The 24,794-nt window shown below is 42.5% G+C and overlaps 1 pseudogene; it reads left to right on the forward strand.

Moving 5' to 3' along the window:
* Positions 1–24,794, forward strand: part of LOC109674679 (pannexin-1-like) — a 48,424-nt pseudogene that overhangs the window by 18,565 nt on the left and 5,065 nt on the right.

Here is a 24,794-nt window from a genome sequence, read left to right on the forward strand (position 1 = left end):
GGACAACACATCATAAGGATCTGTGGGACAAGTAGGCACAGTTCCAGAGTTTGAACAGCTTTGTAAATCTCAATGCATGCTATTGTGGGCTGGCAGAGTGGCTCAAGTGATAGAGTACCTAGCAAGTGTGAGGCTCTGAGTTCAAACCCCAGTACAGCTCCCCCCCACTAAAAAGAAAGGATCTTAATACACACTGTAATTTAGGTCTATGTGTTACTTACAGAAATGTAAAGTTGTAACCAGTCACTGGACTGAGCATTGTAAAAGAATAGATAGCTGGATTACTTGATTTAAGAGTTGACAGGGATGTTAATGAGTGAGATTTTTTTGGAGTGAGAAGAAACTCAAAGATTTTTATACAAATGCCTTTTACATATAAGGGGAACTCTCAGAAATCAGGCCCAAGAATCATAGGACTAGTTGTCAACTAAATAGACTAGAACTCAGGTCGTAGACTCTCAGACCAATGTCTCCCCAGTGGAGGAAGGGGGAATCTGGTAGCAGTGTGGGGGTAGCCATGCCTTAGGTTCCTGGTATACTGAGAGATTGCCTGGTAGTGGGAGACTAGCTTGTTTGCTTGGGCATGTGGCTGAGTGTCTGAGCAGAGCTCTTGCTAGATTCATATGGCCGGGGACAGAAATTGAAGTTGGGACATGCTAGGTTGGAAAGACCCTGGTCAACACCCCCAGGCTTTTGGTTGAAACCCTTAAAGGTCATTTGTTAGGAATAAAGGGTAACCTAACATTAAACCAGCCCTCATAGGGACTACAGTTCTGATTTGAATCATTTCAGTACCAGTAGAATGAAGGAGGTCTGGCATTGCTGGTGTCTCTAGTCTACCTGCCTGCTATAAGCAAAACTGAATCCTTTCTGGAGGAAGGTGACATTGTGTAGAGCCTACATGCATGCTCTGACTTTCCACATGGCTGATTCGCTTTCACTGAGAAATACCAAGTATGTGAGAAAAATCAGAAATTGAAACAGACCCATGTGAGATCCAGATCAGGCATTCATTTTAAATAATCATTAGTAACTGGTAATAATTAAAGAATTATGATAATGTGGGGAATTTCACCAAGAGTTGGGCGTTGTGAAGAATTAAAGTGACAGGAGAGTTCCTTTTAGCTGACACTGATGGAGGGTCGTCCTAATGCCAGGAAAGTAGACATGGAAGAGAACACAGAGGGAGAATAATTGGAAAGTTAGATGGGAAAGAGAGAGAGTGGTTTTCCTAGAAACCGAGGGAAGTGTTTCCAGACAGAGCAGTGTGGCTCTGTTACATGCAGTCACTGCATTTAATGAAATCACAGGAGGAAATTTGGGGAGAACTAGCAGCCAGATAGTTGTGGGTAAAAAGTGAATGAATGGGAGGTGAGGAGATGAAAATGATGGAAATAGAAAATTTCTTCAAAAAATTTTTTTTTCCTTTTCAGAAAATCTCTCTTCCTGATCAGTGGAAGAGTAAGTAACAAGCTGGGTGGCAACTGGAGGGAAGGTTTGGGGTCCAGGAAGATTTGTAATATGAGAGTTTTGAGGAAATACTCACGGAATAGGAAGGTAGAGAAGAGGCTGAAGTGTACAGCCATACCACACTGAACGCACCCGATCTCGTCTGCTCTTGGAAGCTAAGCAGGGTCGGGCCTGGTTAGTACTTGGATGGGAGAAGAGGCTGAAGATAACTGGGCCCAGCAAGCACAAAGACACTTGCCTTTGAGTATGGGGGGTGGGGCGGGTCATAGCACTTTACTATGAAAGAAGCTTGTCCTGCTGGGAAGCAGTGGGGTCTTGACTGGCTGGGAGGGAAGCTGGGTTATATAGGACCTGTGAAAGCTTAACAGGTGCATAGGCTAAATACCGAGACACTGGGAACCATTGCAGGTTCCTAAGCAGGTGAACTTGCTGGTTCCAAGAGTTAGTCCTCAGAAGTGGTGTGCAGGAGAGAGGAGAAACAGGGAGAAAGCCACTAGCTAGGCACAGAGGGACGGTTCTGATCAGGGAATGCAGGGATATTTCTGAGAAGGCAAAGAGCAAACAAAAAACAATATTTGATGTCTCATTGCTTATTAGAAGGTTGCACTAAAGGATCGGCAAAGGGAACATCAAGTGCTTAGGCTAGGGAACAGCAAATGTCCCTCCCTGTGGAGGGCCAGTGTCTTGATATTGCAGGTCATATAGTCACTGTTGTAGCGACTCAGCTCCACTATGGTAGAGACTATGTACAGGAACTGGTTGTGACCAGACTTGGCTTTTTGGCAGCACTTTGTAACCCCTGGGTAGCATGGTAGCAGTGGTAGGAAGTGGATAGATTCTAGTTGTTTGAGATGGTGAAACCAACAAGATGTGCTAATTGGACATGAGAGGTTGAGGGAAAGATTGGAGTCAAGGACACAACCAAGTTTTCAGGCACTAGGTAAAGTTAAGGCTATTAAAATACTACTTTGATGAAGCCTGGTGAAAGAGAAGGTTTTGGAAGAAAACCAGGTAGCTCTGCTTGGTCATGTTAAGTTAGAGATGCTCCCATGGCTCAGAGGACATGCCAAGTAGGTAGTAGGGTATGGTGTCTGGAGATGACAGTGTGGGTTGGAGCAGTCTGTCAGGAAATAGATAGTATGGAAAGCTGTGGGACTGGAGGGGTCTACTAGGGAATGAATATAGACGGGGCAAGATCTGAGGCAGTCTTTAACATGGAGAGTTGATGGAGTGGGAGGAGTTGGCAGAGAAGACAAGAGAGTTGGGGGGGTGAGGAAAACAAGAAGGGTATGCTGAGCGAATGAAGGGCAGGTATTCTGTAAAGCAGCCTGTGTTGATATGATAATGTGCCAAATGCTGCCGAGAAGGTGAGGAAGGAGAAGGCTGAGACTTAGAAGAGTGTTACATTTGGAGGGTGTCATGAATTGAAGTGTATCTCCTAAAATATATATATTGATGTCTTAATCCCCTGAGCCCTAGAATGTGACCTTATTTGGAAATGGAGTTGTTACAGATGTGGTGTGTTAAGATGAAGCCATCCTGGAGTAGGGTGGGTCTTTGATCCTCTTACAAAGAAGAAAACTGGACATAGACATGCTCAAAGTGAAGACAATGAATGTGAAGACACTCATGGAGCGGATGGTCATGGATATTGAAGACATGCTGCCAAAGCCATGGAGCACTGGAAGAGTTAAGGAAGGACTCTTCTCAGAGACTTTGGACTTCCAGTCTCTGGAACTGTGAGAGAAGAGATTTCTGCTGTTTTAAATCATTCACTTTGTGGGATTGGTTGTGACAGCCCTAGAAAACTAATACAGGTGTTTAGAAATCAAGATTTAGCCTAATTGGAAAAGTAAACCTATGCCAGATGTGAACATCAGTGTGGCTCTCTTAGCCAGGCCAGAGTTGGTAATCACAGCTCCTTTATTTCTACTTTGGTCTTTTTCAGTTTTCTCTTCTTTTGTAACATAACATAGCATACATATCATAAAATTTGCTTTCTTAATCATTTTTAGGTACACAATTTTGTGGCATTAAGTTTTACAACCATCACTCCTATCCATCTCTTGAGCTCTTTCCTCTTCCCAAATTGAGACTCTGTACCCATCAAACAAGCTCCTAGCAACCATGATTCTACTTTGTGTCTTAAAGAATAATATGTCTACTGTAGATACCTCATACAAGTAATTATACATTTGTTTTTTGGGTCTGACTTCTTTTAACATAATATTTTCGAGGCCCATCTATGTTATAGCATATATAATCTTAATTCCTTCTTATGGCTGAATAATATCCCATTGTAAGTTTATACCACATTTTGCTTATCCATTCATTCATCAGTAGACCCTAGAATTGCTTACCCATCTTGGCTATTATGAATACTGCTGCTGTGAACATTTGTCTTAGTCCTTACTTTCAGTTCTTGTGGGCATATACTCAGAAGTTGAAGTGTTGGATTTTTTTTTTTTTTTTTGAGTTTAGAAAAGCTTTCCCTTTGGCTTTCTTTTGGCTTAGCAGACTCATCCCGCCTAAGCTCCTCATTTCAGAGGTGACCCTGAGGGCTAGAGTAGTTAATGCCTTGGTGGGAAAACACACAGCCTCCTTCAGATTTCACAAACCTGTACCTGAAAAGGTACAGGTTTAACTTATGTCTCAGAAATCTGGACTCACTCATGGGTGAAAGTTGCCAGTTGGTAAACTTTGGTTTAACTCCTAGAAGGTGTTTATAGCAGGGTAGCTGGCCAGCAGGGGAGCTACTCTTGACCCCAGGAGGCCCTTAGTTCAGGAATATACACCTAGAGATTTGTATTTTCTTCCCATATCCTTATTTCTCATCCTTGCTGCTCTTCCTTCATGCAAAAACCCAGATGTTCTTGACACTGACTACATCATCCTCTGCCCTTCCCCATTGCTGTCATCTTTCTAGTCATGGCCTTGGTAATGACTCATTCTTTACCACCTGAGGTGATTTTTGTTTCCTGGATTGCCTGATGTCCCATTCTGTCTCATCTCCAAGAACTCTTACCTTATTTCTACTTGACCTGTGCATTCCATGGGCACCTCCCTCTGAACTTGTTACCTGGAACTAAATTAGACCATTCCATTCCTGACCTCTACCTCCCACTCTCCAAGGGCTTCCCTCACCATTTTCAGAGAAAATAGAAGCTTGACATAAGAATGTCCTTAGTTTCCTGCCATCAGGAAGGTGCCCCAGAGCACCTTTTTCCTTTTCCTTCTTCTGATGGAATGCTGATTCCCTTTGTGTCCCATTGAAATTCTGGGTTCCACCCTGTCCCTGGTTGCAGGAACTCTTCAGTTCCCATTTTTCTTTTCTACTTTGTCAACCCTTCCCTTTCTGTGGACTTTCTTCCCATTAACATTTTAGCATAGTTGTCTCCCCATCTTAGGGGATCTTCTTTCCTGTCTGTCATTCTTCCCCTACCCTGACACTGTCCTTTGAATTGTCTTGCCTTCTTTCAGCCAGAGACCATCTGACTGCAGCCCTCAGATCCCCATCCTGTTGTCCTGGCTGCCTGCAGCCTCCTTTTTGCTAAAGTTAACTCTCACTTCTCAGACTTAATCCTATTTTGCTTCTCTCTGGCACCTAATTCAGTCGACTATTTCCTCTTTTGCAGGTTTTTTCTTGATTCTTCATGCAGTCTCCTTTGCAGAAGTTTTTCTTTTGTCCATCTGCTAGAAGTTGGACTCCCCAGGAACTCTAAGCCAGACCTTTTCCCTTATGCTGCACCATCTCCCTGGATTGTCTTCCCCCCCATCCCCCATGTCTCAGCTTCTCAGATGCCATTAACACTCAAGTCTTTCTCTCTAACCCAGCCTACTTTTCTGAGCTCCAGGTCCATCTGCCTGGCTGTATCCTGAACTTGACCACTTGAAGGTCTCCATTACATCTTGTGAAAAACTCACCTCATTTTCCCTGCCCGTCCTGCTGTGACCTCCAGGGGATGACACCACCATCTACCCTGTTGGCCAGAAATCTGAGAGCCATTTTGACTTTTCCTTCCTCCACCTGGCATCTTGTCAGCCACTGTATTAGTCAGCTTTGTGTCACTATAATATCCCTGACCCAGGCTACTTACAAAGTAAAGAAACATTTGTTTTGGCTCATGATTTTGGAGATTCAGGTATCCATGGGTTTGGGCCTCTGGTAATGGCAACACATTTTGATGGAAGCATGTGTGAGAGTGAGTACTCACTCTTAAGCCAGCAAACAGAGAGACAGAGGGATTGGAAGGGGCTGAGGTCTCACCATCCCCTTTGAGGACATATCCCCAGTTGTAAGAATCTCCCAGTAGGCATGACCACTTAAAGAGTCCCAGCACCTCCAAGTAGCACCATGCTAGGGACCAAGCCTTTCACTAAGGACCTTTAGGGGACACTCATCCATACCATAGCATCTGCCACATCCCATCAGTTCTGCTTTCTGTTTCCTTGAATGGCTCTTAAATCCTTCCACTGCTTCATCACAGTGTCTACCCCTGTAGAGTCTCTCCTTTTTCTCCTCCCTATTTCTGCATAATCACAGGTGACTATGTCTTTTTGTTGTTGTTTCATTTTGTTTCACTAGCCTGATTGTGTATCCCAATGAAATGTTTCTATTTCTTTAAAAACTATTTTGGTGAACAAGACAAACCTACTCTGGTGCCTGTGAGCTACCCTGACTTTAGTTCTAGCCTTTTCTCAGCTAACCTACCCCCCTGCTTAAGAACCTTCCTCAGCCCCTTTCCTTCATCTGCATTCATATCTCCTAATGCATTATTCCTGTCTCTGTTCATAGGCCATTCCCACCTAGAAGCTTCCTCTGCACCTTAGGTTCAAGGTTATTGCAAAGTCAAATTGCATCAAGGGCCAGGCAGGTCTGCTTCCAGGAAGAAGACACTGTGTAAAGAGAAGAGCGCATCTTGCTTGAACACATTCAGGTCCTGAGAATGGGGCCCTCGCCAGGAAAAGCATCTACTGTGCCCGCCCTGCTCTGCTGTACTGCCTGGTTGTGCGTTCCCAGAGTGGACCTGCATTTTTCCTGAAATCACTGTTGACTGTGGTAATTAATCATTTAATTCTACTTATATATTTCCAAATCTGAAAGTCCCATGCAGGCAAAGACTATACCTATGTCTGCTTATTCATTTAACTCTGGGAAAATGCATGGCCACAATGGGTGGTCAAACTGTATGTAGGCAGACATGGTGGCACATAGCTATACTTTTACCACTCAAGATGCAGAGAGACAGGGATAGAGTTCAAAGTTAGCCTGGGCTGCATAGGACACCTTGTCTCAAAACAACAGCAGCAACAACAAACTCGTGTATGTGTAAGGGAGGAGAGGAAGGAGGTAGCTTCTGTTCTTCTACACATAACCACACTTAGTTCTCCAGGGGCACTCGGACCAATCATGGGCAATTAAAAGGCACATAGCTTTTTAAAAACAGTTCTCAGTTAAATTCATAGCTTTTTAAAAACAATTATCAGTTCAATTTACTTTTCAGTTTCAGTTAAAACCATGAGACTTAACTTCCCCCAAGACATTATTCAGTATAATATTTGAGTATCAGTGTAGAGGATTTATGGCAGTGATACAATCATTGGAGTGATTACTCCTCATCTATTTCTTTCATTTCTTCTTTTCTGTTTCCCTTTGATCCCATTCCATTCACTACTGATGGTCTCTAGTAGCCTGAGAAGGCAGCCTTTGTTGGAGATGTGGGTGCATTCAGGGGGACCAGTAGGTGGCACTCAAGGACTTTTGATTACTGGCCTTGTTTTTTTTTTTTTTGTTTGTTTGTTTAAGTTCACCGTTCTTTGGTCAAGTGCCAAACATAAGCAACTGTTAGATTTCTTTCTGGAACAGAAAACTGAAAAACAAAACCAATAGGAATAACAGCAACAATAAAACTTAGTGAAGTGAGCAAATCTTTATTTCTTTTATAAATGTATGATTCATAGAAATTCAGTGGGGATAATCCTGAGACTGGCAGACCTGAGGTTTCCAAACCTTAACATTTCTTGAGGCGCCTTGTGAAAATACAGGGCGCTGAGCCCCATCCATACCACCAGGTTGGAGTCTTTGGGGTTAAGCCAGTCCTACAGTTTTTATTAGCTTCCCAGGAGATTCTGCTAGCCTGCTTAGGAGTCCATTGTGGGCACCACTGATGTAGATCAGTATTTCTTAAATTCTGCGTGCATGAAGATCACCTGAGCATCTTGTGAAAATGTCGACTCTGAATCAGTAAGCCTAATGTGGCCTGTACTTCTGCATGTCTAAAGCTTCCCATGTGATAACTGAAGGTCTGTGGACCACATCACTCTTTGAGAAGCAAAAATCCAGGGCCAGGGTTGGCAAACTATAACACATTATTCTCAGGCCAAATTTAGCCTCTTTGTGTAAATAAAGTTTTTTTTTTAAGTGTAAAGTGGGAGAGTTTATTGAGATAGAAAAGAGTAAAGTGGGAGAATAGAGCTCCCCACCCAGAGTTGGCAAGGTCCCAAGAGAGGGTACCCTGTAAATGAAATTTTATTGGAACACACCCTTGCCTATTCACTTATTTGCACATCATCTGTGATTGTTTTCATACAACAGTCGTAGACTGGAATGGTTGCAGCAGAGACATGGCTCACAAACCTTCTAATATTTACTGTCTGGCCCTTCTCAGGAAAACCTTTGCACACTCTGATCTAGAATCCAAATGATATCAGACTGCAGAAGAGGGATGTGCAGACTTGAGTAACTGCTCTTCCCCGTTTCCTGATAACGTGCTTCTACTTCTGGCAGGCTTTCTTCCTGCTTCCATATGCTTCCACACGTGCCATCTCCTCCCCTCCCCCGCCTCACCTCCCTCCTCCCCTCATGCTTGGTAGGCAGGTGCTCCACCACTTGGCCCATGTTGCATTCCTTTTTGTGTTGGTTATTTTTGAGATAAGGACTTGATCTGTTTCTAGGCTGGCAAGCCATGATCCCCCTGATTTCTGCCTCTCAGGTAGATAGGATTACAGTCCTGAGCCACTGTTCTTGGCCTCAGTGTAGTTTTGATTTACATTTCCTTTATGGCTAAGGAAGTTGTGTTTATTGGCTATTTGCTTCTTTTCACAACTTCTTTTAAATACATCTGTCTGTTTGTTAATTGGATTATTCTTTTGGTGTCTAATTTTTTGAGCTCTTTGTATATTCTGGATATTAATCCTTTCATGAATTGCTTACAAAGATTTTCTTCCATTCTGTGGGTTGTCTTTTCATCCTGGTGATTGTTTCCTTTGATGTGCAGGAAGTTTTTAATTAGATACAATCCCATTTGTCAATCTTGCTCTTATTTCCTGAGCAGTTGGAGTCCTATTCAGAAGGTGTTACCTATTCCTATTTCTTTAAGAGTTTTCCATACATTTTCCTCTAATAGTTTAAAATCTTCACTTTAAGAGCTTACATTAAGATCTTTGATCCATTTTGAATTGGTTTTTGGCCAGGGTGAGAATTAGGGGACTACTTTCCATCTTCTATATGTGGATATCCAGTTTTCCCAATACCATTTGTTGAAGAGGCTGTCTTTTCTCCAATGTATGCTTTTGGCTCCTTTGTCAAAAATCAGATGGTTGTAGCTCTGAAGGTGTATTGCTGGTTCTTCTGTTGGTCTTCCATTGGTCTATGTGTTGGTTTTTGTGCTAGTCCCATGCTTCTTTTGTTACTACGGCTCTGTAGTATAATTTAAAGTCAGATATTGTGATGTCTCCAGCATTACTCTTTTTTGTCTAGGATTACTTTGACTACTTGGGATCTTTTATGTTTCCATATGAATTTTAGGATTTTTCTATTTCTATGAAAAACGACATTGGGATTTTGCTGGGAATTGCATTGAATCTATAATACTGCTTTCAGTAGGATTAGCCATTTTCATAGTATTAATTTTTCTGATCCATGAATATGAAAGGTCTTTCTGTATTCTAGTGTTTTTCTTCAGTTTCTTTTTTCAGTGTTGTATAGTTCTGGGAAACTGGAACAGAGAGATGGGACCCTGAGGCTAGGAAGCAACATTTTATTGTGCTGGTACAGACTCAGTGGACTCATGCCCCAAGAACAAAGGTGTTTCACCTTATGTACCCTTGCAAGCAGGTTACAGAGGCAAAAAAAAAAAAAAAAAAGGTTTAACCTGTATATGGTTAGATGCAGTTCTATAGGCTACTTCACCCTGAGTGCTATGTGACCCTCTTTACATTTGGATTCTTTAGGTTTTATCTCCCTGCTATGCCAACCCCACCCCCCTGCTACATTATCAGAACACAGACTTGCTTATTTCTCTTTTTTGGCCCTCCTCCCTGCTACATTATAATCCCTTTTGATGCTCACACCTACCTATGGTCAAAGAGCATCATCTTCATTTAGGACTTTATATTTCCATAGCATCATTACATGGGAGGCTATTTTCTTTCTGTAGTGGCCTCCATAATGGTCCTGATAAATTGCAATACCAGGGGAACCAGGCAGGGTAACATCAGGCACTCTCACAAGATCAGACCCACTGCTCCTATCAGAGTTTTGAATCCGCCCAAGACAGAGAACCATCCGTCGAACAGACTATTTAGGTCCCATCCTTTCCACACCTGTATGGGTACATGTGCCATCTTTCTAATATTAGTGGCAATTTCCATTACTCCTTGATCATTGTCATCTATATGGAGGCAACAGTTTGACTGGTTGAGCTTGCCACATATTCCCCCTTCTTCCACAAAAAGATAATCCAAAGCCAGGTGATTTTGATATATAGCAGCTTGCATTTGGGTTTGCTGCTTGGCCAGTAGGTCTAGGCAGTCTGGTTGGAAATAATTTCCATGACTGCCTGTAACTTAATAATTCTGCTGAGCAGATAGACAGGAGTCCGGTAACCCCAGCTCCCAGGTGCTCCCTGCACCCAGGTGGCTGGTCCATAGCTCTCAGTAATCCTCTGGGGAGGCCATTTGTCTTCTCCCCATCTCTGTCAGTCCCCCACCTTGAGGTCCCTTTTTATTCTAGGCACCAGAATAAAGGGGAACCCCCAGCATTTCCTCTTGGACGTTGGGCAAGTGGAAGAACCCAGGCTGGATAACACCTATAAGTACAACTTCCCTTCCCAGTCCTAGGGAGTTTGGTATAAGCTTACTTCCCACATATCCAAAATAGCCCATCTAATGTCCTCCACCACACCGGGTCAGTATTGGTGAGGTTATTCCAATATTTGCCAATGTCAGGGATGCCTTGCTAGTAGTAGAACAATTTAAGAGACTGTCATTGGTTGGAGGATCATGACATTGGGAACCGTTTTCCGATGGGGGCAGTGCCAATACCATTTAAGCTCATCGGGCCACCAGGTTAGATTACTCCCATTCCAAGAGAGTACCCTTTTACAAGGAGTTTCCCCCACCCACTTTTCATACTCTGACCTGGTCTTTTGATGCATTCTTTCCCAGTGACCTCTGATGTGAGAATCTAGGTCTGAGGTTGATTTCTCTCTTGTTTAGTTATAGATTGGTTCCACAATAAAAGTTGGTAGGCATTTAAACTTGTCCCTTTCCAAGGCTATTCCTCACTCATGAGGACGCCTGCATACACCCAGCAGTTTGAGACATTTAGTTTTTTAGCAGTCCTTTCCACCAGGTCTACAAAATGATCTTTTCCTGTTGTTGGGAGGGCTAATCCTTTGCCTGATTCACTTCTGAGTTTGTTATACGGTGGCCCAGCACTTTGATTGGCAGCCGACCCCAGTCTGGGTGAGAGTACCTTTGACACTCAGTGGGGTGTGCTGTCTCTCTAATAAGTTGTTCTTGAGCTATGTCTTGGACTCCCCCACAATTAGAGCTTCCCCAGTATCCCTAATAAGCCTAGAAGACCCATTCTCCCCTCTTTCCATGACAAATATAGCCTGCATTGTTCCCCTTACTGTGGGACTTCCAGCATCGCCTACCAGCAATCTCGCAAACTGAAGGAGTGTATGAGCCGATGTTACATCCGACCTGTTAATGGGTGTATAATATAAAGTATGGCTGTGCAGAGGTCCCAGCAAAGGCTCTCTTATAACATTCAGTACATGGGGGAAACCTTGCAAGGGCCAACCCAAATGGTAAGAGTCCAAGTATGTAGAGGAAACCAAGGGTGCATCCCATATTGGAGCTTCTGCCATGTGTAGACTACTCAGCTTCTGGAGTGATTAGGAGCAGGGCTGTTATTTTGTTGTTTGTGGTCCCCTGTTGTTTCCTGGGAAGTGGAGTCCTGCCTAGGAAGGGTGCTGATGTTCCAGAGCGTAATCTTACACAGCAAAACCAGATCAGGGATGTGCTCCCACTTGAGAGAAGCTGGCTTGACTTGGCTGTAGTGGATCCAAGGAGCTATCTCTGCTACTTTAACTAAGGTAAGGGTAGACAAACTAACAACAAAAGGGCCTCTGCCGTGAGGCTTTAATGGTTGGACATTCCACTCCTTTTACTCTGATGGCATCCCCTGACCTGTAAGGGTGTGTGGGAATTGTTAGGCTGACAGGAAGTCTCTGCTGGACCCAGTCATTCATCTTTAAGAGAGTCACACTGAGGGCCTGCATCTGTTGCCTCAAGGTGAAGTCACGTATTTCCTTAAGGTTCCTCCCTTATGCCCTTGATTAATGAGGATGGGCATCCATAAAGGACTTCAAAGGGTGAGAGCCCTGTCCACTTCGTGGGACTACACCTAATCCTTAGTAATACTATGGGCAGTAATTGATCCCACTGCAGATGGGTCTCCTGACACAGTTTTCCTAACTGTAATTTTAGGGTTCTATTCATGTGTTCTACTGTTCCTGAACTCTGGGGGTGGTAGGCCATATGCAACTTCCAGGTGATTCTTAGGCTCTTAGCCATTAGCTGTACCATCTCTGCCACAAAGGCTGGACCATTATCCAACCGAATACACAGGTATTCCAAACTGAGGAATGATTTCCTTTAACAGACATCTGACCACCTCCATGGCCTTTTCAGTCTGTGTAGGAAAGGCTTCCACCCATACTGAGAAGGTACAGACAAACACCAACAGATATTTTCATCCCTGAGCTCATGGCATTTCAGTGAAGTCTGTGATCAAGTTTTCAAGAGGAGTTCCACCAATACTCTGCACCTGGGCAAGCACTCTTGGCCTTGTCTGGGGTTGTTTTTGGCACATAAGGTGCATCTCTCACATACTGTCCTAGTTATGCTCACGAGCTTGGGGACATAAAAATGCTGGGCTGGGTAGTCTCAAGGGCTGTTTACCTGGAATGAGTTCCTTCTTGGAACTACTTGACAAATGTAGGAGACTGTGACTCAGGAATGGCAGTGTGGCCATTGGCAAACTTCCACCATCCATTTGGTGGAAAATTTCTCTCCTCAGTGTTAAACCAACCCTGATCTTATGGTGTGTACCATGGGCCCTATTCAGCTAAGGGGCATGGGAACAAGGCAGCCATCAGGACAGTTGGGGCTGATCACCTCATGAGGACCATTTGTTTGGCTTCTGTCAGCTTTCCAGTTTCCCCAGGCAATTGGTGCATCTCCTTTCTGGTGCCCTCAGCAGTGTATAACTGCCACCAGTTTAGGGGCCTACACAACATCTAGCAATTCGAGGATTTCCTGCCCATACTTGATACGTTTTCCTCCTGAGTTAATGAGTCCTCTCTTTATATAAGGCCCTATGGATATGAATCATTATAAAGACATATTTAGAGTCAGTGTAAATGTTGACTTGTACTCTTGCAGTGAGTTGGAGTGCCCACGTGAGGGCAACAAGTTCAGCCTTTTGTACAGAAGTCCCAACTGGCAGTGGGCAGGCCTCAATGACTTGAGTCCAAAGTCACCACCACATACTAGGCAAAGCATGTGCCGTCCTGGACAAAGCTACTGCCATGTATGCAGTATTCAATGTGTGGATTGCTGATAGGCTGATTGTTTAGATCTGGCCAGCTCGAGAAAACCTCATCTGTAACCTCTAAGCAGTCATGCTCCAGGGGGCTGAGACAGTTGACAACAGGGTGGCTGGGTTTAGAGTCTAAACAACATGTAGCCGGGTGTGTGGGTTTTCACATAGCATACTCTGGTATTTGAGCATCTGAGATTTAGTCAGCCAGTAATTTTCCTTATACTCCATGAGTGTCAGGATGGACTGGAGAACCCAAATAGTGAGTTCTTGCCCTCGGGTGAGCTTGTTTTCTTCTGTCACCAGGGTGACAGTGGCTGCTAGGGCACACAGGCAAGGTGGCCAGCCTTGGGAAACAGCATGAAGTTGTTTTGATAAGTAAGCCACCAGACAGTGCCAGGAGCCTAGTAACTGAGTCAGGACCCCAATAGCTGTTCCCTTTTGCTCATGGACATACAGGAAAAAGGGTTTCATCATATCTGGAAGGCCTGGAGCAGAGGCATTTGTGGGTGCCTTCTTGATTTCTTTAACGGTGTTCTCTTGCTCCCTTCTCCATACTAAAGGCTCCTGTTCTCCCCTCTTTTGTGGCTTCATAGAGGAGTTTGGCCAGGAGGGAGTAGTTAGGGATCCAGATTCAATAGAAACCTGCAGCTCCCCAAAACTCTAATTTGCTATCAGGTTTTAGCATCTGGGATGGAACACACAGCCTGTTTCCTCTCAGGGCCAAGCCTGCATTGCCCCTGGGACAGGTGAAAGCTGAGGTATTTGACAGTGGTTTGGGCAAATTTGAGCCTTTCTCCTAGAGACTTTGTATCCTGCCTCCCATAAAGAGAAGGGAGAAGGCATGTCCCTTCCATGCAGTCCTCCTGAGGTAGTCCAGCCAACAGGAAGTACTGAAGGAGTGTGCAGCTGTGGTGGTTGGCTGAGAAGGCTTTTGGGTTGAATGCCAAGGAAGTTCTGAAAATAGTGGGTGAATTTTTCTGTTGCCCCTTTTCCCCAGTATTGGGATTTTCCCATTGAAAGGTAAAAATAGGCTGGCTCTGTGGGGCCAGGCGGATGCAGAAGAATGCATTTTTAAGATCTACGTAGGTAAAAAAACTTTGTCTCAGCTGGGACAAAGCCTAAAAGTGTGTAAGGATTTGCAACTATGGGGTGCAAAGTGACAGTTGCTGAATTTACTGCTGGGAGGTCCTGAACTGGCCTGAAATCCTCAGTCCCCAGTTTCTGGACTGGTAATATAGGGATGTTCTGGGATGACTGACAAGGTCAGAGGATCCCATGTTTTTAAGAATGTGTCAAAATGTTTTTGAATTCCAACCTGGGCCTTGCGGGGAATGAAGTACTGTTTCTGGCTGATGGGGGTGATCTGAGCTTTAGTTCCATCACTGCTGGAGGCACATTTTGGGCCAGACCTGGGGGGGTATCTTCAGTCCCTACACCTGGAATCTTGAAGGGAAGCTCAGGAACCTCAAGAGGCCTCCCTTCAGGGGCATAGGGCTGCCATTCCTCCTCTTGTGCAACCATGAGGATTAGAGTCTTTGCCTCGGGTCCTCTCAACTTTAAGGCTGCTGTGCCATCGAATCAAGTTATCTATGCCCTCAGTTTGCATCACAAATCCCTGCCAATCAGACCCACAGGGCAATCGGGGAGATAGAGGAATTCATGCCTCACTTCATGACTCCTAAGATTGCATCATCTAGCCATTAAGAAGGGTGGTGGACTTGGTCCCCTGTAGCCCCAAAAATAGTTATATGCCTTTTGGAAAGAGGACCTACTGGTTGGGTCATGACTGAATGTTCTCCACCTGTGTCCACCATGAGATCACAGGATGGCCTCCGATTTTCATTCAGACCATAGTCTTCTGTAGAATGGAGACCGGTCTGTCCTAGTCCTCCTCATAGCCTTCCATGCCTACCAGACTGACAATGTTTTCCTCCCAGGGGGGTGGCTTCCCTGAGAGGAGGCTGATATTTTCTCTAACAAACTGGCCTTTGGGGCCTTTTGGGAGTCCCTGGCCTGTTGGGACATTCATTCTTCCAGTGCCCTTCCTGATAACAGTAGGTACATTAATTTCACCCTAGTTTCTTCCTAGGTGCGGGCATCCTGGGGCATTGGTCACAGGGATTGCCTCTGCCTCTGCCTGGATTAGCATGCTGGGGACCATCCAACTGTCCAGCAAGGGCTGCAGCAAGGGATTCTGCTTTCTTTTTCATATTCCTGTTGGCCTCCTGTTTAGCCTCTGGATCTCGATTGACAAAAACCTTTGTGGAGAGCTCCAGAAGCTTGCTAGCATTCATTCCAGTGAATCTCTCCCATTTTTGCAATTTCTGCCTTATGTCTCCCTGCACCTGGCCAACAAAAGTGGTGCTAATCATCTGCCGGTTTTTAGTGGCTTCCAGGTTGAAGGGGGTGTACAAATGGAAGGCCTTGCACAAATGCTCATAAAACTGGCTGGGACTCTCATCTGGTCCTTGGAGAACCACTGATATTTTGCTCATGTTTATGGCCTTTCCCCCTCCTTCCTTTATGCCTCCCAATAATGCCTCCTGATACTGCTCAAGTCACCAGTGATCTCGGTCATCATTGGGGTCCCAATTGGACCTTCTCTAATTGCTCCAGGTAGGAATTCAAGCACTAACATGGAATAAGAATGAGAGAGTGGACACCCTTTTTTGTCCCTAACTTAAGAGGAAATGGTTTCAGTTTTTCTCTGTTTAATACAATGTAGGCCATATGTTTATCATATAAACCTTTATTGTATTGAGGTATGTTCTTTCTGTTCCTAGTTTCTTCAGAGCTTTTATCATGAAGTGATCTTGAATATTGTCAAAGGCTTTTTCTGCTTCTGTTGAGATGATCAAGTGATTTTTCTCCTCGCTTTTTTTTATGCACTGTACTAGGCTTACTGATTTGCATAGAGTGAGCCATCCTTGCATCCCTGTAATGAGACCAACTTGATCAAGGTATATGATCTTTTTTTTTTTTTTTTTGATCTAACCTTTTCTCTAGTACCTGTTCCCCTTTTGGTATATGATCTTTTTAACACATGTTGAATTCAGTTTGTAGGGATTTTCTTGAGAATTTTTGCATATAGATTCATCAAGAAAATTGGTCTATAATTTTTTTGTTAGGTCCTTATCCAGTTTGTTATCAGGGTAATACCGGCTTCATAGAATGGGGTTGGTAGCATTCCTTCCCTCTCTGTTTTATGGACTAATTTGAGGAGCCTTGGTATAAGTCCTTCTTTAAAGGTCTGGTAGAATTCAGCAGTGAGCCTGACCATTGTTTATTTCATTGCTTGTTACATGTTTGTTTACATTGTTTTTATCTTCTTGGTTCAATTTTGGTAGGTCATTTAAATCTATAAATTTATCCATTTCTTCTAGGTTTTCCAGTTTGTTAAAATAAAAGTTTTCAAAGTATTCCCTAGTGACCGACTGAATTTCATCTCTCTCATCTGTAATTTTGTTAATTGTTTTTTTCTGTCTTGTGGTTAATTTGGCTAAGGGTATGTCTTGCTTAATTTTTCAGAGTCTTTATTTCATTGATTCTTTGTATTTTTTTAGTTTCTATTTTGATAATTTCTACCCTAATCTTTATTATTTCTTTCCATCTTCTACTTTTGGGTTTGACTTATTCTTATTTTCTTAGAGTGTGAGGTGCATTGTTAGGTTATTTGTTTGAGATATTTCAGATTTAATTGAATGTAGGTGGTCATAGTTATAAACTTTCTTCTTAGTACTGACATTGCTGTATCCTAAAGGTTCTGGTAAGTTGTTTTCATTTTTCATTTGATTCTGGGGATTTTTTGATTTTCCTTTTTATTTCTTTAAAGATCCACTGATCTTCCTAAAGTAAACTGTTCAGGTCCATGCATTTGAATATTTTTTGTAGTTTCTCTTGGTATTGATTTTCTGATAAAATCTAGGAAGCTATTTCAATTTTCTTGACATGCTTTATGGACTGTAGTATGATCTGTTTTGAAGAAAGTTTAGTGGGCTCCTGAGAAGAATGCATATTCTTTACTGTTGGGTGGAATATTCTGTAGGTGTCTATTAAGTCCATTTTCTCTGCAGTGTCATTTAATTCTGAAGTTTCCTTGTTGATTTTTTTGTCTGGATGACCTATCTATTGGTGAGAGTGGGGTGTTAAAGTTACCCACTATTACTGTGTTGGGATCTCTCTGCTTTTGTGTCCAGTAGTATTTGTTTTATGAAATTGGATGTGCTGATGTTTGGTGTGTATATTATAACTTATATTATTCTCAGGGATTGTTCCCTGCATCAATGGGAAGCAACCTTCTTGGTCTCTTATGACTAATTTTGGCTTGAAGTCTGCTTTGTCAGATATGAGTGTAGCTATTCCTGCTTGCTTTCAGGCATCATTTGCTTAGAATATCTTTTTCCATCCTTTTCCTTTAAGCTTGTGTTTGTTCATGCCAGTGAGGTATATTTCCTTTTTGTTTTTCTTTCTTTCTTTTTTTGGTGGTACTTGGATTTGAACTCAGAGCTTCAAGCTTGCTAGGCAGACACTTTACCACTTGAACCATATCTCAGCCCAAGATATATTTCTTGTGGGCAAAAATTATTAGATCTTTTCTTTAAATGCAATCTGCTAGTCTGTGTCTTTTGATTGGAGAATTGAGACCATTAATATTCCAAGTTATTAAGTTATATAGTTGGGCTAGTGGAGTGGCTCAAGTGGTAGAGCACCTGCCTAGCAAGTGTGAGACCCTGAGTTCAAACTCTAGTACTGCCAAAAATAAAAAAATAAGTCTGTAGTAATTCATGCCCTTTTGTCATTTTTTGTAGTGTTTGATTCTTTCATGCCCTTTATTTGCTTTTCTATCCATTTAGCAAGATTTATTCTTCCCTGTATTTTCATGGTTGTGTTTATCTTCCTTTTCTGTGTATAAGGTTCCTTCTAAGTATCATCAGCTGTGTTGGCTTAGTGATCAGAATTCTCTTCATTTTGTTTATCATGGATGGTTTTTATTTCTCCTTCAATTATGAAAAATAGCTTTAATGGATACAGTAATCTAGGTTGGTACTTAATTTTCTTTCAGAGCCTAAGATACCTCATTCTATGCCCTCTGCTTTTAAAGTTGCTGTTGAGAAATCAGCTGTTAATCTGATGGGTTTGTCTGTATATGTGATTCAGCCTCTTTTGCAGCTTTTCTCTCTCAAGAAATTTTTACTAGCATATATTAATTGCACAAAGGGGTTTCATTGTGACATTTTTCATACATACATATACTTTGATCAGTTCACCCCTCTGTTACTCTTCCTTAACCCCACTTCCACTTCTTTTTTTCCCCCTGTGGTACTGGGGTTTGAACTCAAGGCCTCTTACTTACTAAGTAGGTACTCTATCACTTGAGCCACTCCACCAGCCAACCACCCCCACTTTAAAAAACGATTCAGTGAGTTTTGTTTTTCTGTTTTCATACATGTGTATGAAATACTTTGACCATATTTTCCACTCCTCCTTCACTCTCTCCTGTTACCCTCACCCCTGTCACTGGTTCCTATCCCTAAACTGTCCTGTTTTTCTTGCAGCTCTCTAATGTTTTAACTCTAATAAGCCTTGAAGACATTCTTTTCTTGTCTTGTGTGTATGTGGGGTCCTAAAACCCTTCTGTACCTGGACAACCATTTCTTTCTCAAGATTTGAGAAGCTTTCTGCTATTCATTGAATATGCTTTCTATGCCTTGAACCATTCTTGTTCTTATGACCATGATTCATATGTTTTGTCTTTGATTTATTTTTTAACATCTTTTTTCATCATTGTACTGGGGGTACAATGTGACATTTACAAAAGTTCTTACAATATATCCTCGTTCAACTCACCCCCTCCACCATTCTCCTCTATCTCATCTCCCCCTATTCCTGATGTTTCACCTTTCAGTGGTGTCCAGATGTCTTGTATGCTTCATTTGTACTTCTTTTATTTCCTTATCTTCATCTGGATTTTCTAATACATGTACCTTGTCTTCAAGCCCTGATATTGTCTTTAATTTAATTTAGTGTGTTGGAGAGATTGTCAACTGAGTTTTTTTTTTAATTTATTGAGCTTTTCACTTCCAGAATTTGAATTTTTCAGTATTTCTATATCTTTATTGAATTCTTCTTTCATATCTTGTATTGTCTTGTTTATTTCATTCAGCTCTTTCTTTAAGTTCTCTTGGAATTCATTCAGGCATTTACTCATATCCTCTTTAATTTCATGGATCATTCTTTTTTTGTTGTTGTTTTATTATTCATATGTGCATACAAGGCTTGGGTCATTTCTCCCCCCTGCCCCCACCCTCTCCCTTACAACCCACTCCACCACCTCCCTCTCCCCCCTACCCTCTCAGTACCCAGCAGAAACTATTTTGCCCTTATCTCTAATTTTGTTGAAGAGAGAGTAGAAGCAATAATAGGAAGGAACAAGGGTTTTTGCTGATTGAGATAAAGATAGCTATACAGGGAGTTGACTCACATTAATTTCCTGTGCGTGTGTGTTACCTTCTAGGTTAATTCTTTTTGATCTAACCTTTTCTTTAGTTCCTGGTCCCCTTTTCCTATTGGCCTCAGTTGCTTTTAAGGCATCTGCTTTACTTTCTCTGTGTTAAGGGCAACAAATGCTAGCTAATTTTTTAGGTGTCTTACCTATCCTCACCCCTCCTTGTGTGCTCTCGCTTTTATCATGTGCTCAAAGTCCAATCCCATTGTTGTGTTTGCCCTTGATCTAATGTCCACGTATGAGGGAGCACATACGATGTTTGGTCCTTTGGGCTAGGCTAACCTCACTCAGAATGATGTTCTCCAATTCCATCCATTTACCAGTGAATGATAACATTTCATTCTTCTTCATGGCTGCATAAAATTCCATTGTGTATAGATACCACATTTTCTTAATCCATTCGTCAGTGCTGGGGCATTTTGGCTGTTTCCATAACTTGGCTATTGTGAATAATGCTGCAGTAAACATGGGTGTGCAGGTGCCTCTAGAGTAACCTGTGTCACAGTCTTTTGGGTATTGGGTCATTCTTGTAATCAGTGGTTTGAATTGTTGAGTTTGTTTCATTTTGGAGGAGTAATGTTACTTTGTATTTTTATATTTCTTGTGTTTCTGTGTTGGAATTTGTACACATGAGGCCAGGTCATTGTTGAAGTTTTAATCACCTATAGTCTTTCAAATGTAGTATTCTCAGTATTCAGGCAGAACAGTACAGTGGTAGAGTTGAGCTGCTATTTCTCACTGAAATAGGTCTGTGGCTCAGTAGCCAAGCATTTTCCCATATACTAAGAACACTAGACCTGATCCCTAGCACTATTCAGATTAAGGAGAACTAGCTGGAATCTCTTGTAAAAGGGTTGGTTATATGTGTCTGGACTGCTTTCACTAGCAAAGCTTCCTTTTTTGTACTGGAAGCCACTGCTGGCTGTATGGAGCTTTATAGCCTGGGCTACATAGGTTCTCACTTGATTCACATGCCTTTCCAGTTTGTGTCTGTGGGGGCAGCAAGTATGCAAGTCTGTGAGTGTCCCTTGAGTGTATCAGCGAATGGGACACAGCAAACAGAGCCCCAAGTTCTGCACTTGCAGGGGCACATGGGAGGGACTGAGACACTGTCTACTGTGCTTGATTCTTTCAGACTGTGCTCGGGAGATGTTCCTATGTAAGGAGAAGGCTGTGGAATTCATTATTTGGGGAGTGTCAGTGCTGGTTCGTAGTCCTGCCTGGTAACTAACACATGCCAGGATGCATGTAATTCCCCAGAAGCAGGTCTCAGTGTATTCAGATACCACTCAGAAGTTTACTTCCTTGTGTGGAGAAAGGGGCTGTGGAAATCATGTGATTTGAAAGATCTGAGCTCAGGTCACTCAGTGCTGCTTGTCAGCAAACATTTGCTGGGGTGTAGTTTTTGGAGGTGGAATTCAGAAGGTCTGGGCTTGGGGTTCTCAGACCCACTTGGCAGCCAATACGAATAGCCAGGAGGCAGGTCTTAGAGGCATAGTATTGCACCAGCCAGAGGCTCGGTGCTCCATTTCTGCTGTGACCCTCAGACAATGGAACTCACTCCTAGCCAGAGAGGACAGGGCCACTAACCACCATAGCCTTCTCTCCTGGAAGAGAAGAGGTTCCCTCTGGGTCCATGTCAGACCCTTTCCTTCTCTACAACTGCTGTCTTTGTTCAGTTCTGTTACCTCTGGCCTCTGTTGCAGTGACCTCCTGCCTTGTCTCCTCTCCCATATGTTCTCTCCCTACTGCTGCTGTGATTTTCCAAAATAAACTTGACCATGCTCTCCACCATGACTTCCCATTGTGTATAGTATATAGAACTTGGAGCCTTTGTAATCTAGTGCCTGCTTTCACATTTTTGTGAGTTCCCTAGAGCTGTTGTGGCAGATTACCATGAACTGCAATGAATGACCACATTAGGAATTTATTCTTTCATAGTAATGGAGGCCAGATATCCAAAGCAAGTTGTTGAGAGGGTTGGTTCCTCCAGCGAGGATGAGAGGGAGGATCTGTTCCATGCCTCACTCCTAGTTTCTGGTGGTTGCCCACAATGCTTGGTGTTCTTTCAATGTAGCTGATGGTAGATGCACCCCTCCATTCTCTGCTGGACAGTCATTGGCTTAGGGCACCTTGTGTTATATGATCTCATCTTAACTAATTAGATCTGCAAAGACCATAAGTTGTATTTAGAGGTTCCAGGTAGACATGAGTTTTTAGGAGACACTATTCAACCCAATATACCCTTCTAGCCTCAGCTCTTTCTCCCTCACTTGTGGACTTGTTCATTTACTTTGGTGCCTTAGATAGGTGAGAGTTCACCAGACAAGGAGAAAAGGCTTCCAAGCAAAGAAAAGTAGATACACAAAAGGCTACAGAGGAGGAAAACTTTGAGCTTAGTCTTAATATAGTAGGGTTTTACTTATTTTTGTTTGCTCATTATTTTTATTGCTTCACTGTACTTTAAAACATTGTCCAGGTGTTACCTTTTTTATGAAGGTTCCCTGGCCTCTCCAGGGACTTTTCTATTCCCTAAGTGCTTACATACTCTGTAGGCATCACTTTTGTATTTTGATTATTTTACTTATTAGGCCTTTGTGATCTCTGGGTAGATTGCATCTAGTCTGCAGCACAAAGGTCTCCAGGAGATATGTCTGAGTAAATGTAGTCATCTGCATTTAATCCCATAAGACTAGTGGCGTACATGTTGGGAAGAAGTTGTGCAGCCCTACTTCGATGGTTAAGTCTTAGATGAGATAGTGAGGATTTGACCATTGTGGGAAAGGGTTGTACTGAATCATCTTTAAGGTTTCTTCCACCTAGAGGTTCTCTTTCCCATGTAGCCCAGTCTGGCTTTGAACTTGTGATCCTACTGCCTTAGCCTCCTAAGTACAAAATTTTAAGGTCAATAGCTTGGAAGTGGTGGTTGAAGCAACTGCTTGATTCCTCCTTGCTTTGAGGAATCTCACTGTCTTTGAAAGAATGCAGTGCTGGCTGGAACATTGTACCGAATAGTGCAGTCAGGGCTTTAAGGGATGCCAAGCCTCTTGGACCTCACGTGGGTGGGCAGAGATTGTGAGCACAGCCCCTCTTGTCCAGCAGATGCCCTCTCAAAGCACAGCAGTTTTTGCACATTCTTTATTTGTACAAAAGGATTTTAAAGACTATAATTTAATTGTCTTTGGATTCCTGTTCCATTTGAAACTATTTTACTACCTTGTTAAAGACACACTAAAAATTGTCTTTTTATTTTTGATGGGAGCAAGAAAAGTTTAACTGTAGGGAATACCAAGAAATGAGGCAATCAACAACATTTCCACAGAGGTGATCAGTGTACCAGGGATATTTTAGGAAAATACCATATACTTAGTATGTAATACCATTCATTTTAAACATCACTTTTTCTAATTACAAATGAACTGTTCATTGGTGCTAATTATTGCATCACTTTGGCATGTTAGAAAAATTGCCCTAGACTATAAGCACTTTTTAATTTGAGAGAACAGCGTGGGGTAAAATGCTATTATTTAAATAGCTTTGAAGCAAAAGTGACATATAAAAATATTTCACAAGCCTGTTAGAAATAATTTCCCCCACGTATGGTTCCTGGAGAAAATGCCTTATTCTTTTGGTTGTGGAAGCAGCACAAACTCTGTGAAGCAGTTTCATTTTTATCATAATGGACAACCATCAGAGTGGGCAAGGATTGAATGAACAATGCTTCTCCCAACCACCAATTATGAACTATGCAGCTAAAATCCAGCTAATCACAGCTTGTTGGGTTTGTCACTGTGTATTAGCTCTTGGCAAATTGAGTTAATTAACTTTGAGAGAACCCATTCCATGCTACAACCCCAAAATAAAACTGGATTGTTGAGAAGGCCTTGCAAAATTTCAGGGCCATTTTTGTTTATTTCTCTCTCTTCTAGGGTAGGAATTCCTAAGGTGGGTTCATGAAGGTCTGTGAACTGGAATAGGAAAATAAACAAGAGCTTTTTTCATTCACTTCAAACTGAAATTTAATTTAACATTAAAAATTATACATAGGCAACAATCCATAGTGGAGTTGTCACCCACAGAAGTCACAGACTCAAGAATTGCAAGAGCCTATTTGCCGTATTAATAAAGAAGTTAATTTCCTTTGGAACCTCTATGTATTATTTTGTGAATTTAAAAACATTTTCATGATTAACAAGGGAAGAGTGAAGAACTGTCAAAAACCCAAGGAAACTAGAGAAATACGACAACCATCTGCAGATGGAGCAGAAAGTGGAAAACTGGTGAAATCCAAATAAAAGTCTGGAGTTTAGTTCATAGTAATGTGCCAGTGTCAGTTCTTAGTCTTGACATGTGTTCCATGGAAATATAAGGTGATATTAGTGGGGGAAACCAGGTGAGAGGTTCATGGAAATGCTCTGATGTGACTTCATAGCTTCTCTGCATCTGCCGCTGACAGGGAAGGCCTCAATGGGGGTTTGGGTCAACTCAAGACCATTGTGGCCTCTTCCAGTGACACTTTAAGGAATTGTTGAGATAGGCCAATCCAAAGGTAAGGAGAAGTTTTCAGAGAAGTGGAGTGATGTAGAGTGCAGTAGAGTAGAAAAGGCATGGCTCTGGAGTCAGAGAGCTCAGGGGTCATGACTGTCACAAGCTTTTTGATGTGGGGCTACTCAGAGCTTTCTCTTCCCCTTTGCAAAATGGAGCTATCCACACGGGCCTTCCTTGCTACGGTGTCATGAGAAGTAAAGGTAACATACTACCTAGGTGAGCCTTTGCTGGTTTTGCCTGGTGTGTTTTACTACTTTCCACATGACAAATAACATGCTTAGCATTCTTCGTAAGTGGTCTGTTTCATCTTCATGACACTTGTGTTACATGACCATTTCATAGGAAAGGAAACTGAGGGTCAGAGGCTCAGTGACC

Source organism: Castor canadensis, chromosome 1 (assembly GCF_047511655.1).
Source record: "Castor canadensis chromosome 1, mCasCan1.hap1v2, whole genome shotgun sequence".
Lineage (NCBI taxonomy): Eukaryota > Metazoa > Chordata > Mammalia > Rodentia > Castoridae > Castor > Castor canadensis.